Source organism: Sebastes umbrosus, chromosome 20 (genome assembly GCF_015220745.1).
Source record: "Sebastes umbrosus isolate fSebUmb1 chromosome 20, fSebUmb1.pri, whole genome shotgun sequence".
In the NCBI taxonomy this organism is placed as follows: Eukaryota; Metazoa; Chordata; class Actinopteri; order Perciformes; family Sebastidae; genus Sebastes; species Sebastes umbrosus.
Window position 1 is genome coordinate 6,848,868 of NC_051288.1, and position 16,055 is coordinate 6,864,922.

Genomic DNA, 16,055 nt, shown 5'->3' on the forward strand with positions numbered 1-16,055 from the left:
CAACAGTGAAGTTTGGAGGTGGGAACATCATGGCGTGGGGCTGCTTTTCAGCATACGGTACTGGCAAACCACATAATTGAAGGAAGGATGAATGGAAAAATGTACCGAGACATTCTTGATAAAAATCTGCTGCCATCTACCAGGATGATGAAGATGAAACGAGGGTGGACATTTCAGCAAGACAATGATCCCAAACGCACAGCCAAGGAAACTCTCAATTGGTTTCAGAGAAAGAAAATAAAGCTGCTAGAATGGCCCAGCCAATCACCTGACTTGAATCCAATTGAAAATCTATGGAAAGAACTGAAGATCAGAGTTCATAGAAGAGGCCCACGGAACCTTCAAGATTTGAAGAATGGGCCAAAATCACACCTGAGCAATGCATACGACTAGTTTCTCCATACAGGAAGCGTCTTGAAGCTGTCATTACCAACAAAGGCTTTTGTACAAAATATTAAATAAATATCAGTAAGTGTGTTCAATACTTTTTCCCTGTGTCATTTCACATTATTACAAATAACTTAATTTCTGAACTTATTTGTTTTGGTTTCTTTGTATGTATAGATTACTTGGGTTGTTACCAACATCTGGTGAAAATTTCATGTCAATAGCGCTTTTGGAAATATATTTACTGAGAAAAATGGTGACATGTTCAATACTTATTTTACCCGCTGTATATGGCTATGGTCAAAAGTAAAAAAATTACATCCTAACGTCGTTTCCTAACCACTTTTCCTTGACCTCGATAGAAAACGTCATGAGGTCAAGGAGAGATGCGAAGGTGTGAAACTACAATGTTCTGAAGATGGACTACAAAAGGTGCCGCTTCCCCCCATGCGTTGTTAAATAGGTCTTTCAATGACGTGCTCCTTCACCATGCGGTGTGTGAAAGAGAGATACTGCCGGTCCTCCTGCTGCTGCTGGAACACTTTACATCAACATATAATAAAGATGATCTGACCTTAAACGTGGAAAACCAGTGAAAAATATCACTTCATTACTAAGGTTGGAATTGAAATAAACAAAGAAATATATGATAAATATTTAGTTAATTGTTGGAGTTATAGAGAAAGTGTAGGATTATAAACTTCTTCCAACTTCTTTTGGGACATGTAATATTTATTTATGTTGATTATTTGTTAATTGATTGTTTACTGTTCATTTCATTTGTTATTCTTGTTTTGTTTTTTACCTAGGTATTTATTACATGTTCGAAATAAATAATTAATAAAAAATAAAGTGAAACAAAATCATTGTCACTGTCCACTCATATTAAACATGAATCCAATTAGTATACAAGCGTATGAAAATAATATGTAAAGTAAGCATATCGTTTTTTATCATGAACGGCCGAATGGTGCATGGCTTTAAATGCTGCGACCGCAAGGAATTGTGGGATGTTCTTCTCTCTTTTCCTTTGGTAAAGGATGGTCCAGTGTATCCTAAGCTAAAGGAGATAATAAAGGAAGCATTGAAGCACCTTTTAGAGAATGTCATGTCGTCTTGTTTACCACGCAGTGTGACTTTTTTTTGCCATGCCATCACCATTCATATCAATACAACCAAAGTGTTTATGATTAAAGTGTTTACTAGAGTACAGTAGTGTAAGAAGTACTCTGACATCTTACTTAAATAAAAGTAATACTACTGAGTAAAAATACTCTGTTACAAGTAAAAGTCCTTAAGAACTTACTTAAGGGGCGCCTGGGTTAGCTCAGTTGGTAGAGCGGGCGTCCATGTATTAAGGCTTGGTCCTGACAGCGGCGGCCCGGTTTCGAATCCGGCCTGTGGCCCTTTCCGCATCCACCCTCTCTCTCCCCCCTTTCAAGACTCTATCCACTGTCCTGTCAATAAAAAATGGAAAATGCCCCCAAAAAAAGAACTTTAAAAAAAAAAAAAAAAAAAGAACTTTAAAAAAAAAAAAAAAGAACTTTAAAAAAAAAAAAAAAGAACTTACTTAAGAAAAGTACAAAAGTAGAAGCATCAAAATATATTTTAAGTACCAAAAAGTAAAAAGTACTCATTTTGCAGAATGGCCCATTTCAAAATGATATTATTGAATTATAATTATTGATGAATGAGTTCATCACTTTAACGTTGCAGCTGGTAAAGGAGGAGCTCATTTTAACTACTTTATATAGACTACTTCATAATACATCATTAGTTGATTTATATTTTGTATTAAGAATCTGAATCTGCAAAGTATAGCTAGTAGTAACTAACATTGTCAAATAGATGCAGTGAAGTTAAAAAATACAATATTCCCTCTGAGGTGTAGAGGAAGTATAAAGTTACAAAATGGAAATACTCAAGTAAACTGTACAAGTAGCTCAAAATTGTACTTAAGTACAGCCTTAATGTACTTAGTGACATTCCACCACTAATAGAGCACAACATTGTTTATAAGGTCACAAGTTCTTCATACATTTAGCCTAACTTTGCTCTCAAAGTGCACCATATTGATGCATTTCACTTTAAAATGTACAAAATGCACTTTTAGTTTTGCACTGGAAGGAAGAATATCAACACTTACCAGGTCCAGGAAGATGAGACGTTCAGGGTCCAGCACAAACTGACACAACACGTGTCTGAGTGCCTGATGCCTTCACTGACCTGCTGCTGAAGATGACGAAGCTGCCTCTCCTCTCCTCTCCTCTCCTCTCCGTCCTTAATTGACCTGCAGACCCGCAACATAACTTCTACTGACAAGTTGAATCTCTTCTGGAAACGTCCAGCCTTTTTCCCGCCTTTATTGTTTGCACTGAAATAGCACAGCGCGAGCCTAGCCTAGGTTAGGCTCGCGCACTTTAACTGACAATATCTTCAACTCCATGTGGACCTCGTCTCTGTTGCTCTGATCCAACGTTGCATGTCCTGATTGCATTCACCTGTTGTTCATTTCCGATCACAACAAGCCAACATCTCCCTCCTCCCGTACCAACCACACTAGCACCCCCTTGTGGCGAGGAGGGGGGGGGTTCTCTACTACTGGCTCTCTAGGTCAGGGGTCAGGAGTCTGCAACCTTTACTATCATTTGCACTGAGGTAGGGGCCACATTAAGGGGGGAAAAAATCAGAGATTTCGAGAATAAAGACATAACTTTACAAGAAAAAAAGTTGTAATATTACGAGAATAAAGTCATAACTTTAAGGGAAAAAAAGAAAATAACACGTAAAATTACTACTGCTATACTACTATACATATATATTTTCATAATACTATGACTTTTTTCCCCTAATACTCCGTCATACCGTCGTACTATAGACCTACAACAATGACAAATAAAAATGAAAATGTAAACAAAAAAACAGTTATTCATTTCCACTAATTTTTTAATAAATCCACAGGGAGCCACCGGAGAGGAGCTAAAGAGCTGCATGTGGCTCCGGAGCCGCAGGTTGAAGACCCCTGCTCTAGTCACTGCGGTCGAGGGCCCAATTCCAACCCGGTCCCTACACCCTCCGTTTGTAGTCACACTCACAGCTCAATGAAACACCCTTCTTTAAGGTGGAGGGCATAAATACAGCGGCCACTTCGGGGCGAACTTCTCTCTGTCTGGCAAGGAAATAAATAAATATCAGAATCAGAAATACTTTATTGGTCCGCGGGAGGAAATTGAGTAACGTTTCTCCCTGTTCTAGAATATAAATGCGAATATATATATATATATATATAGAGAGAGAGAGAGAGAGAGAGAGAGAGAGAGAGAGAAATCATAAGAAAATATAAATAAGAAATATACAGTATATACAGTATATAACAAAAGTGCAAATAATATGAAAAATAGAATCTATGCAAATAATATAAATGCATGCATTTATGAAAATGCAAGAACAGTGTAAAATAAGAATATTAGTTTAAATGTATATATAAATGCAGTATTATAATGCCAGAGTAAACCCGATTATTGCACATCTGAATTATTGCACAAAATTATTGTACTGTATTGCACAGTTGAAGATATAATAAATGATGGGGTTATAGCTCCTGATATACATATACATATATATATATATATATATATATCTTAGTTTGAGCAGTTTACGAGTAAATGTTTGTACTGGTAGTTACATGGAACTGATATTGGAGCGTGTTCCATGACGAACACACTATGGCGTTGCATGTCTTCAGTAAGGGCAGCTGGTTAAGTCGGCATCGAAGCAGACTCTGTTGGAGGGTTTCATAACTCCCTTCCACTCCCCGCTGATTACAATATAACTATATAACATTCAGCCACTAGATGTCGCATTTTCCCTCCCCCGTTCCATTGCATTCACTTCACAACAAGTCGTTGCCAGGCATTTACCATCAATCTCAGCCATTTATCCATTTTTTTCCACACTAACTGACGACCCAGAAATACCACGCGATACCAACGTCGTTTTACTATTGGCTCACAAGCCTTGTTAGAAGTGGGAACCAAACGTCAGATATCTTCCACAGAGATAAACAAAACATTCATTTTGGACCCGCCAACATTTTTTAAATGATTAATTCAAAATCTAAATTTTTTTTTTTTCAGGAAAAGCCGTACTTTTATTTTAGAACCTTTCTAAAAGCTCTGTGGATGTATTATTATTTATTTTAAAATATTCGTCTACATAAAAATGTTATCAATAACACCTTTAAGCCATCGGAAACACTCGATAAGAATTTAGATACATGTCATGCTGATAAAGCTGAGTTCAAAGGTCATAGCCACACTCTATAAATGCTTATGTCTGAGTCAATTATTGGTCTAAAAATAACCTAACCTGTTGTGGTGTTTGGTAGCACACAGTGTACCGGCTCGGTGAACTGTGAAATGTGGCAGTTGGCCCCATATGACAGTAGCCAGCCGCCATAGCATCAATAAAGCCTGGAGCTGGTTTGTAACATCCGCAGAGCAGATGATGTCTGACCTATATTCCACACACATACATCGGTCTCGGTGACCAACAGATTGCAATTACACAGATAAAGGAGTGTATTCATAAGCCTTATCTGTGACCTCTTTTCATTTCCTATGTGTCTTTTTATACCACTTAACAGTTTGATAAGGTGTTGTCATCAATGTTTCTTGGCGTTTCTATGGCACCGTGGAGGTTATCTGGGCCACTGTGCTCATGTGACTAAACACGGATATAACACAAAGTGGCGAACAACAAATCAGGATGATTTATTTGTACATTTTTAAGTGCTTTAAGTATAAAAGAAGAGAGGCAAACTTTATGTTGTTCTAGCATCTGACCACTGGATGTCAGTCTCTTACACTAAAGGAGCAGGTCAGGCCTACAGAGGATTATGTCCTTAGTTTACAGGGCTGACGTCACCAGTCCTGCAGTGGCAGACCTCCATCCATCCATCGACCCATATATTCTTTCATTCATCCCTCAGTGCATGTACCAACCTGAAATATTAAGGAGCTTTGCACAAGCTTCACATTTTTCTTTCTTTCTCTCCTTCCAGTTTTAAGACTCTCTCTCTCACACACAATTACAGACCTAATTTCTCAGCTGCTTATTTGACGTTGTGTGTATGTGTGTATGTGTGTGAGCGTGTGTGTGTGTGTGTGTAGATGCACACAGATCAAATAACAGTAAAGTATGCGTGTGCACCACCTGTCAGGGTATTAGTCACACAGGATAGAAGGATACACACGGTCATTGATGGTAAATGAGCTTCATTATTCAGCAACAGAAAGTTCTCACATATCCTCAGACCATCACAATGGCTCTACTGTAATAGAGTAAATGTTCAATACATGGATCATTGTTACCTCCTTGTCCTGAAACAATTCAAAATAAATGTTTGAAGTGCTTATTTACGGGGCCGGCCCAAGAGTTGTATGGACTTGACCCCACCATCCACCAACCAGGGGTTTATTCACCCCAAATTAATTGGTTTACCTGCCCACTAAACAGCAGAAAATGTTAGCAGCCAGCTAGTGAGCATAGTGTAGCTGTTAAATGCTACATTATGTTGAACTTAGTGTAGCATTTAGCAGCTAAAAAGACAGATATTTTACTTGGTGGAGACCAAAACAGAGCTAAAAGTTAGTGAATATTAAACTTATATTCTTCAGGTGGCCAGAAACACATCTCCAAATTAATGGTAATGTTGCTACGTCCCTGTTGGTAATGTAAAAAAAAACAAAAAACACAGCCGCTAACATGTTGGACACATCAACTTTATAAGGTAGGCCTAAATGTTGTGTTCATAGCATGTTGTGCTGCCCCCAAGGTAGCCAAATAATTGCAGGTTTAAGTAGTGCAGATACCTACAAATCAAAATAACATTGCTTGTTAACTTTTCTGAACATAGTAACCTAATAATTAACATTCATAAACCCCCCCCCCCCCCCCCCGTAAACACATTTTTACCATTTTTTCCAATCCCTTTTCAATGCTTAAAAATAATGTCTTTTCCAAAATGTATTGATATCTGTTAACATATCCTTATATAGTCTATGTTTATACACATGTTGTACTGTGTTTCAACATGTGTTGTAAGAGCAAGCTAAAAGAGAGTGAATATTAGACCCCAGTTGCAAGAAACATGACTCCAAATGAGCGTTAATGTCGGTATACGTGTCTGCTTGATGTGTAGGAAAGCAACTATTTGCTAACATGCTCAATATATAGTCTGTATGTAAAGATGGACGACATGACAGCTCCCCTAAAGTGAAGCCAAAGCATCTCCATCACCCCCTGGTGGCTGGCTGCAGTATAGGTCATAAATCCCGCCTCCTCCATGATAGCGGATACGGGACACGGTCCAAACTAAAAAGTCAAAATACACGTCAAATACATTTTTCAAAAATATGGTTTCTGTAATTTTTGATAGTTCTTATCATGCTGATGTATGTTCAAGTGTTTATTTTTCTGATATGTTTGTTTTTAATTAGTTATTTGATGCTATAGAAAAGATTGGCAGGTGTGAAACTCTCTCTCTCTGACAAGCTACGGCCGTGCTCGGCTCGCGATTGGTTCGGTTGGGTGACCTCGATACCGCGGCTCCAGCCCCCAAATCACTACTGCGAAGACTCTGGTTCCAACTTACATCAAAAACTCCAGCTCCCGTATTTGGGATATTTTGGCTTCACTTCTGTACAGTGGGAGGAAGTGGAGACGTGTCCATCTTTATATGGTTCTATGGTCCAATACATCAACTTCCTAAGGTTATGTGTCAATGTTGGGCTGCTCCCAAGTGGCCATTTTGTTTAAAGGAATGCAAAATTTGTCACAGTCAGGTCAGTCAGCTACTAAACTAACTGGCAGGCGTTGGTTTATGAGCCAGCTTGATAATGTTTTTACAGCGTTGGAACAGCCCTCTATAATTCCAGCCATAACAGTGGGCTGTTACATAACTGATGGTCTATCAAGCGACTTAGACTTCCACCACAACAACGCTGTAATATCAGTGCAGTGATATAGGTCAGTCTGTGTTTACTCGCCGTACTGTTACTGTTACTCTAAGTACAGATTATTTCAACACACTCTTGCTGTCTGGTGTGTCCATTAGGCAGCGTGTTGTACCGGGTCACTCCCTCCCAGAGGACGTCTCGCTGATGATGACATACAGTTGCTGAAAGGGTTGCGTCATGCCTGGATTAGTGTGTGTGTGTTCATGTATTCCTATACTTATGAGGACCAAACTAGAACTCATGTCAGTCAGGGATATCGTTGAATTTTAATTTCTTTCACTATAATGTCCATTTAATCTTGTTATGTCTTTTACTAATTGTTTTATAGTTTTATTTTCAATATGTAATGTGTACTTACACTCTTTCTCACATCAACTACCAATACAAGGACGCATTTTATAGTTTGTTTACTGTCATTTTCATTGTAGTAGCACATTAGTTTGGGGTTATGACTTGTGTTTAGGCTCAAGATTAGCATCAGGTACAGATAAGGCTGTCTGTGATGAATGTCATCACAGACACTCACGAGTGTGGTATGACAGTGTGTGTGTGTGTGTGTGTGTGTGTGTGTGTGGATGTTCCTGTTTTCTTGTCTGAACAAAACCATTGTTAGAATCACTTCCTGTGCAGCAGCAGCTTGCAGCTGGACTCTCACACTGACTAATAGGGGGGGGAATTTGAATACACACTCACAGCAGTTGGTTCCACTCATGGTCTCGAAACATGTTGGCTGAGCGATGATGTCATCAAACTGGGACAGTTTTTTGTTTGTTTTATTTCGCCGGGCAGGGCAGACAGGCGAGATCACTGCACCACTCAGCCTGATCAGAGGCGAAGAGGAGAGGGAGGAGGAGGAGGAGGAGGAGAAGTGTGTTTGTGTAAGGGGACAAGTAAGTGAGAGAGGCGAGAAACAGAAAGAGAAGAGGTGAAAAGAGGAGGAGGGAGAAAAGAGGACGAGAGAGAGGGTGTCAGGCACGCTGCCAGCATGCAGGTCTTAATATGAAAAACGATGTCTGCAGCCGCAGCGACAGGCAAGAGAGAGAGAGGATGGATCCAGTTCTGCATCAGAGACACTACATCACGTTCCCCCCACAGACGCCTATCTGCACACGAGTTATGTTCACACACATATCGCTGCTGTAAATCATCTGTTGCAACAAGAGGGGTTATCTAATGGAGCGTCCCTTTAAAAATCTCCGCGCAAGCATCATTCAGCTGTAAAGATTCAGAGATTAAAACTGCATGGCACGTCGTTGTTGTGCCTCGAACGCACGACAACAAAGATAAATCACGGTGACAAATCACAAGGAGTTTCCTGGCGTGTTACCACAGCGTGCCTCCCCGCAGGGCGCAGACTCGTTTGTCTCGGGCGGATTGACTTGTCAACCCACTCACTTCTGCTCACACGATGACCTGTAAAGACACTGTTAAACAAGACACATGATACAAAATACATGTAGTATTTCAATATGTGTGCATCACTGGCATGGTAATTCTGAGATGTACACCACATATACGATGCTGAGAAGACTCTTAAAGAGCAAGAGGGTTCTGTTTCCTCCAGTGTAAATGTCAGTCTTAAGTGATAATGCTGGCACTATTTTCTATCTTTAGCCATGCTAGCAGCATTGCTCTAGGGATGGCACTTGGTCGGTGTCACTGGAATATCTCAACATCTAGTGGATGGGTTGGCACAACATTTTCGTACAAACATTCATGTCCTTGTCACGATGAATTGTGAAAACTTTGGTGATCTTTTAACATTTTATCTATAACGCCGTTGTCAGGTCAAAATTGTCCAACACTTTGGTTTATGACCAAATACCTGCAAACCTAATGACATTCCCTTTAGCTTCAGCTGTACTTTGTGTTTAATGCTAGTCAGCAAACGATAGCATACTGACACGATAAACTAAGACCTCGTCCATCTGTGTATGTGTGGACCTTAGACTGTATATAAAGATGGACGACATGAGAGCTCCCCAAAAGTGAAGCCAATACATCTCGGTCGGTCGCCCCCTGGTGGCTGGCTGCAGTATAGGTCATAAAGCCCGCCCCCTCCATGGTAGTGGATGGGACATGGGCAAAACTAAAAAATCAAAGTACACATCAAATACATTTTTCCCAAAGATGGTTTCTGTCATTTTAGGTAGTTATTATCATGCTGATGTATGTTCAAAAAAGAGGGTAGAACGTCATGATTGACAGCTCGGGAATTGTACGAGAGAGGAGATGTAACTTTAACTTTTCAGAACCGTTCATAACCATAAATGTCAGTTTGATCATAAATGTAATTTTAAAGATATTGATAGTTGTTGGGTCTTCCTAGCCAATCAGCTCCCGTGGTGCTAACGTAGCAGCTAGGTGGCTCACGCTAGCAAGCAGGGGTCGTGCTCGGCTTGTGATTGGCTCGGACAGGTGTGTGGGCGGGACCTCGATACCGCAGCCCCAGCCCCCCCGATCACTACTGCGCAGACTCTGGCTCTAAATGACGTCAAAATCTCAAGACGGCAGCTCCCGTATCCGGGATATTTTGGCTTCACTTTTGTACAGTGGGAGGAAGTGGAGACACGTCGTCCATCTACATATACAGTCTATGGTGTGGACCAGGCCTAAGATAGTGAAGACGGTGAACACTTGCTAAACATCAGCATGTTAGCACTGTCATTGTGAGCGTCACATTAACATTTAGCTAAAGCACAAAGTACAGCTTCACAGAGACACTAGCATAGCTGTAGCCTTTTAGTGTTTTCCATACTGTTCAACAAATCCCAGTAAAAGATCAAAATCAACAACAGTTTTAGTCCATTTCTCAATACTTTACAACTTCCCTATACCCTGTCTGTGGCACTCGGCCCCCAGGCCATTTGTCCCTACTAATGTAAGTCTTTAAGAATGAGTCACAAACAACAACTTTGCCAAAGACAGCCCTTTCCGACCTGGAACTGAAGCCATTGTATCCATCTATGCTCTCGCTAAAGCCACCAGACTCCATTGAAAAAAACAGTAATTTTACCTCACAAAACATGAGGCCTGCTGGTCTAGAATAGGATTTTGCTAACTCCGACAGCTAAAGCCTTATAATAGCTTTGATATGTGAGTTCTTTCTTGTTTTAAAAAGTGTCAACCTATCCTTGTCGTTTGGGAAAACGTGTATAAAAGGATGCACAAGACATGAATCGAATATTTCCATGTACTGGAATGGTGCAGCCATAAAAAAGTCTTTGGTTTGAACATGAGTGCATAAACATCAGACAGCTTCAGTGAATAGTTGGAACATGCTCACAAAGAATATATATGATGGCACACACAATGTGGAATAATTTGCAAGCTTTTTTAAGGGACTACTGGGAATACATGCTGCTAATTTATACATTGTTATCCATATATTTATACATCTAAGTGTTGGAGTTGTTAGCTGCATGTTTGCATACACTCCGCCCCTTAGGCTGTCTTCTTCTTTGCATCCTATTTTTATTTGATGCATACTGTCGGCGCTTGCTTGCTGCAATGGCCTGATTCCCCACAGGGATCATTAATGTTTCATCTAATCTAATCGAACCCCTGCTGTCACCACAGAGCCGCCGCGCAGTCAAGACACCAGCGTGCGAGCTGCAGAGCACGACTGTAACAGAAAATCACGTTTGAAGTAAAGCAGACAGCGATAAGCTCACACTGGGTCGTAAAAATGATAACTGAATGCGAGGGAGGAGCGTGGAGATTTATGACAATGTGTCAAATTTACCAAGCTGGTGATTCACTTTAAGGTTTTTTCTGAACGCAAAGGGGTTAACTGCCACATTCACTGTTTATGTGTGAACATCTGTGCCTGCTGCAGTGTAACAACCTGCTAATTCACCTGTAAACGTGTTGTTTTTTGTTTTTTTTTACAGCTTGCTTCTCCTCTGTGTCTTTTGAAAATCTCTTCTCTCTCCACATTCCACGCTCTCTGTGAGGGAGTGAAAGAGTTCGAGACAGACAGAAAGTGAGAATGAGAGAGATCATGTGCATGGAGGAGTGTCTGCAAAGAGGGAAGGGGAGGGCGTGGGGGGGGGGGGGGGGGGGGGTGATGTTGAGAAGAAAGATAGAGGGAAGTGAAAAAGAAAGAAAGAAAGAGAGAGCAACACTTTGATGCATAATGTTTTTATGAGGCCAGTCTGACCTGTTCGGGCAGTCCTCACACACACACCTACAAGACTCAGTGACGTTATATTGGCATGTTGTCCACACACACACACACACACACACACACACACACACACACTCACACACACACAAACACACACATAGACAGAACATTCATCAATGTTACTAATATGACTTTCTTTCCCACATGACATGGGAACCGAAACAGCATGTGTCTGTCTCTGTCACTTCCCCCGGTGGTCAGTGGTCTCTTTATGGTCACACATTCACGTATGCACACACAACTTCCCCTGCTTCCAGTCTTAGTGTAATGTATTGTTTTAGTACTGGTGTGTGTGTGTGTGAGAGAGTGTGTGTGTGTGTGTGTGTGTGTATGTGTGTGTGGCTGCTAAGTCCGGTGCTAATGCGTCCAGCCAGGCAGCACTGATACAACAGTGAGAGCCGAGATAAAGCCGGCTTTGTGTCCAACTCAGGATCTCGGCCACAGAGTGGCTGAAATGGCACACAGCCATTGTCACAGGTTCACCGCGGTCATGCACACACACACACACACACACACCACACACTGGTGACACCAGCACTGGCTGAAACCACAGATATAAAAGGTGCAATTGCAACACTGTTCAACATCAGTGAATCATTGCCATATTATTTTGAGACACTGATATAATTACTGCAAACAAAACAAGGCCATTCATCCCGGCTGACTGGCAGGCTCTAATGGCTTCTTTTGAATTGTGTTCCACTGGAGCACATTTCACAGGAAATGTGACGTACTGTACGACAAAACGAAATCAGTGCTGTTCTTCCATCGAGAATGACGCTCAAAGCTGCGTTAACTGATTTAGATCAAGCAACAAGCTGCAAACACAGTGTTCACATCTTATCACCCTCTGAAGTTGATAATGGCAAATGCCTATTTACACATGAAACGTATGGAGCAACATCATTAACATTCGTTTGTGGTCGTGTTTCTGGTCAGCTTGCTATAGCTCCGTTTTGGTCTCCACCAACTCTTGAGAAACATATCTGGCTCTTTAGCTGCTAAATGCTCCGCTGGGTTCACCAGCTAGTCGCTATCTTTATCTGTCTGCCATTTGGTGCTGGGCAAGCCACCAGGGAGAGGGCCGGTCGTTGATCCCAACTTTCGTAGTGGTCAAACAGCGGTACTGCAACTTCTGTGTCCGTCACGTGATGCCATTGGGCCCAAGAAGAATTTTTCCCATAGACTTAAATTGGGGAAGAGACGTCTGTAACTCAGCGTATAATTTTTGTTTAGGTAAATCAACCCCCCAGTACGAACACTCTAATAGCCCTTATTTAAATCATTAGGTCCTAAAAGTTGAAAAATACACTAATAGCTGAATCCAGAGTTATTTCTCTTCTTCCGTTCATGTGAATGAGACCCAGAACGAGGCTGGAGCGCAAGCCGCGACGATGCCCGTACGTTGGGACCCCGTGACCGAGTCATGTAACCGAGTGGACGCTACTGCGCATGTTCCGTGTGGTTACTTTTCCAGGCGGTGATTTGAAAAATGCTACATGTAGCACCTTAAGCATCATGCTAGTCATGTACAATGGCAGAAGGCGTTATCACATTAGCGGTTATAGTTGTAACAGTTTAAAGGTGACCTTCAAATCCAATAAGGCCTATATAGTTGATAACATATATTTTCCGCAGAACAAACAAGAATCCCAAAACAGAGAACACACAGCTGGAGACAGGCTGAGTGATTGATGCGGCATCATTAAGACACACAGCTGCTCATTTTCCAAGTCATTTCTATCCGCTCTGAACTTTGACTGCCGCGGACCGTAGATGATGCATCGTTCTCTCGATAAATCTTGGAGCTTTCATATTTGTTCTCGTCTCCCAAGTCATATCCAACACCCCATTCGACTGACAGGTAAAAGCCAGGTTTTCGGCCTATATGAATTTCAATGTTTTCCCACAATATGAACCCTTCATTTGGACGTTTTACTAGCTTTACTCATATTCTCACTCTCTCCACCTAATGTCTACCAGAAGCTTTGTGTGTATGTGCAGCATGTGTTTCACCTTTCTCCCACTTCCTGCTGCTGCTGTGGCTGCAGCCTGTCCGGTGCACAGCCGGAGCCGGAGCCTCCACCTGTAGAGACAACAGGGGGAAGGTGAGGTGCCAGGTTACAAACGCACCCAATGTCACTGTGTCCGTTCTGCTCCCCTGCCCACCTCCACACACTGTGCAGTGTCCTCTGTCTTCCCCCTGCCCTGCATACATACAAGCACCCTGTCCATATCTACAGCACTGGTCTCGAAGAGTGAAGCATTGTGTTGCCTCACGTAAACATGACGAGGTTCTTAAATTTGGCTATCAAGTAGTAGTGAAACAGATACGGATAGAAAACCCCAGTATTATGTTTCAGCTTTTTAGACAGGCAGATGTAAGACAAAATACAATGTTTAGCCGAGGCTATAGGGAGCAGAGGCTCGCTTAAAAAGGGTTAGTGGACATCATGTAAAATGTTCTGTAGAAGCCATTACAGCCTCTCTGCTGGGAGGCAACAGTGCTAACCACTGCACCACCGTGCAGCCCCCCCAAAACTGCATGTGATTATCATAAAGTGGGCATGTCTATAAAGGGGAGACTTGTGGGTACCCATAGAACCTATGTTCATTCACATATCTTGAGGTCAGAGGTCAAGGGACCCCTTTGAAAATGGCCATGCCAGTTTTTCCTTGCCAAAATGTAGCGCAAGTTTGGAGCGTTATTTAGCCTCCTTCGCAATAAGCTAGCATGACATGATTGGTACCAATGGATTCCTCAGGTTTACTAGTTCCATATAATACCAGTATCTAAAACTGAGAGCGCTACAACCTCTGAAAGATCGATTGTGTTAATGTGTTAAAGAAATTAGTGCCGTTAAAACTAATTTGACTTTGACAGCCCTAATAAAAACATTGTTCGATGGCACTACTAGTGGTCAAAAACTCCAGAGAGTACCTTTAAGTGAAATGAAAAACGTTTTCTGTTTTGCAAAGTTCTATTTTTAAACAGATTTAATAAGATCCAATCTGGTATCTTAAAATGAAATTATTTGTAGAGGCCAAAAGAAGCTGGAAATCTTCTCAAGTGTAGTCTCCTTTGTTTACAGAAAACACAATTAACATATAATTTGAGGTCAAACTAATTTAGCAGTGGTACAGCAGCGAGCTAATATCGCAATGTTTACTCATGAAGCGAGACAGGTGTGCTGATGACGGGCCATCTGTGAGGCTGTGTTGTGTCCACACTATCCAGTGACCCAGAAAACAATGTCCTGCTTTTGTGTGAAGGATAGATGAACTGAACAGAGCCGCATCACTCTACAACAGTGTACTAACAGTTGACACGTTAATGATAAATGCTGCATTTTCTTCATCCTCTTTTAATACGAGCAGGTTCTGTCATGTAATGTGATGAATTAAAATGGCTGCAGACAGATAGATAAATGTTTCATGTGGTGGCTCCTCTCAGCAAAGTGTTGACGTCAGAATATGATTTGTTGTGTTTACATCAGCAGTTTGTTAGCAGTAAATAGAAGAACCGGGTACTCAGCATTAGTAATTACACAATAACCACAATAACAAAGAAGTGTCTACTGGGAAAACTGAGCTGAAGACATCACCAAAATTAGGGATGCACTGATACCGGATCGGATATCAGGCCGATACCGACTCAAATAGCTGGATCGGGTGTTGGTGACAACGGGGCCGATATATTCAATTAAATTCTATGTCTGTATGCAATATTCGTTATATACTGGAATTTTTAAGTTTTGACCAATTTGTTGCTGCATTAAAAAAGGTTTTCACTTGAATTGTAATTCCTGTTTACCAAGTTGCTGGTGTACTGTAATTCAGTAGAATTTTATCTATGTATTTATTTGTTACATTTTGTTTTTTAAGTTAGGAAAGCAATGTTTAAGTCAGGCCTGATCAAGTCACTTCCACCTGGTGAGGCATACAGCTTATTAATTAAACACCGGTATCGGATCGGTACTCGGAATCAGCCAATGCCCAAAGCCCAGGAACCGCTATCGGGACTGAAAAAGTCGGATCGGTGCATTCCTAACCAAAATAAGGCAAAAGTGAGCATGGCTCACATACCCCCCGCTCACTGCTTGACCCCTTCTAAAGAAGGGCCAAAGGTTTTGCCCTTTTGGAACTAACGGAATGAGTTCTACTCCGGAAATTAAATTGAAGTCTAAAAAAAAAAAATCACAGTTTTTGGCCAAAATTTCCAATATTTTGGGCACCCTAGACTTCAAACCCCCAAAAGAAACAACTAAACCACACTGTCAACCATCATACCAAATTTGAAGTCCCTAAGTTAAATAGTTTCCGAGTTCTGCTCCGGAAACAAAAGTGCGACGCGCGAACGGACGAAGGGATGGACGGACACGCGTAGCGCTATATACCACCGCGACTACGTTGTCGCGGGGGGTATAACAAAGTGAATCACTCAGATAAGATTATCAATT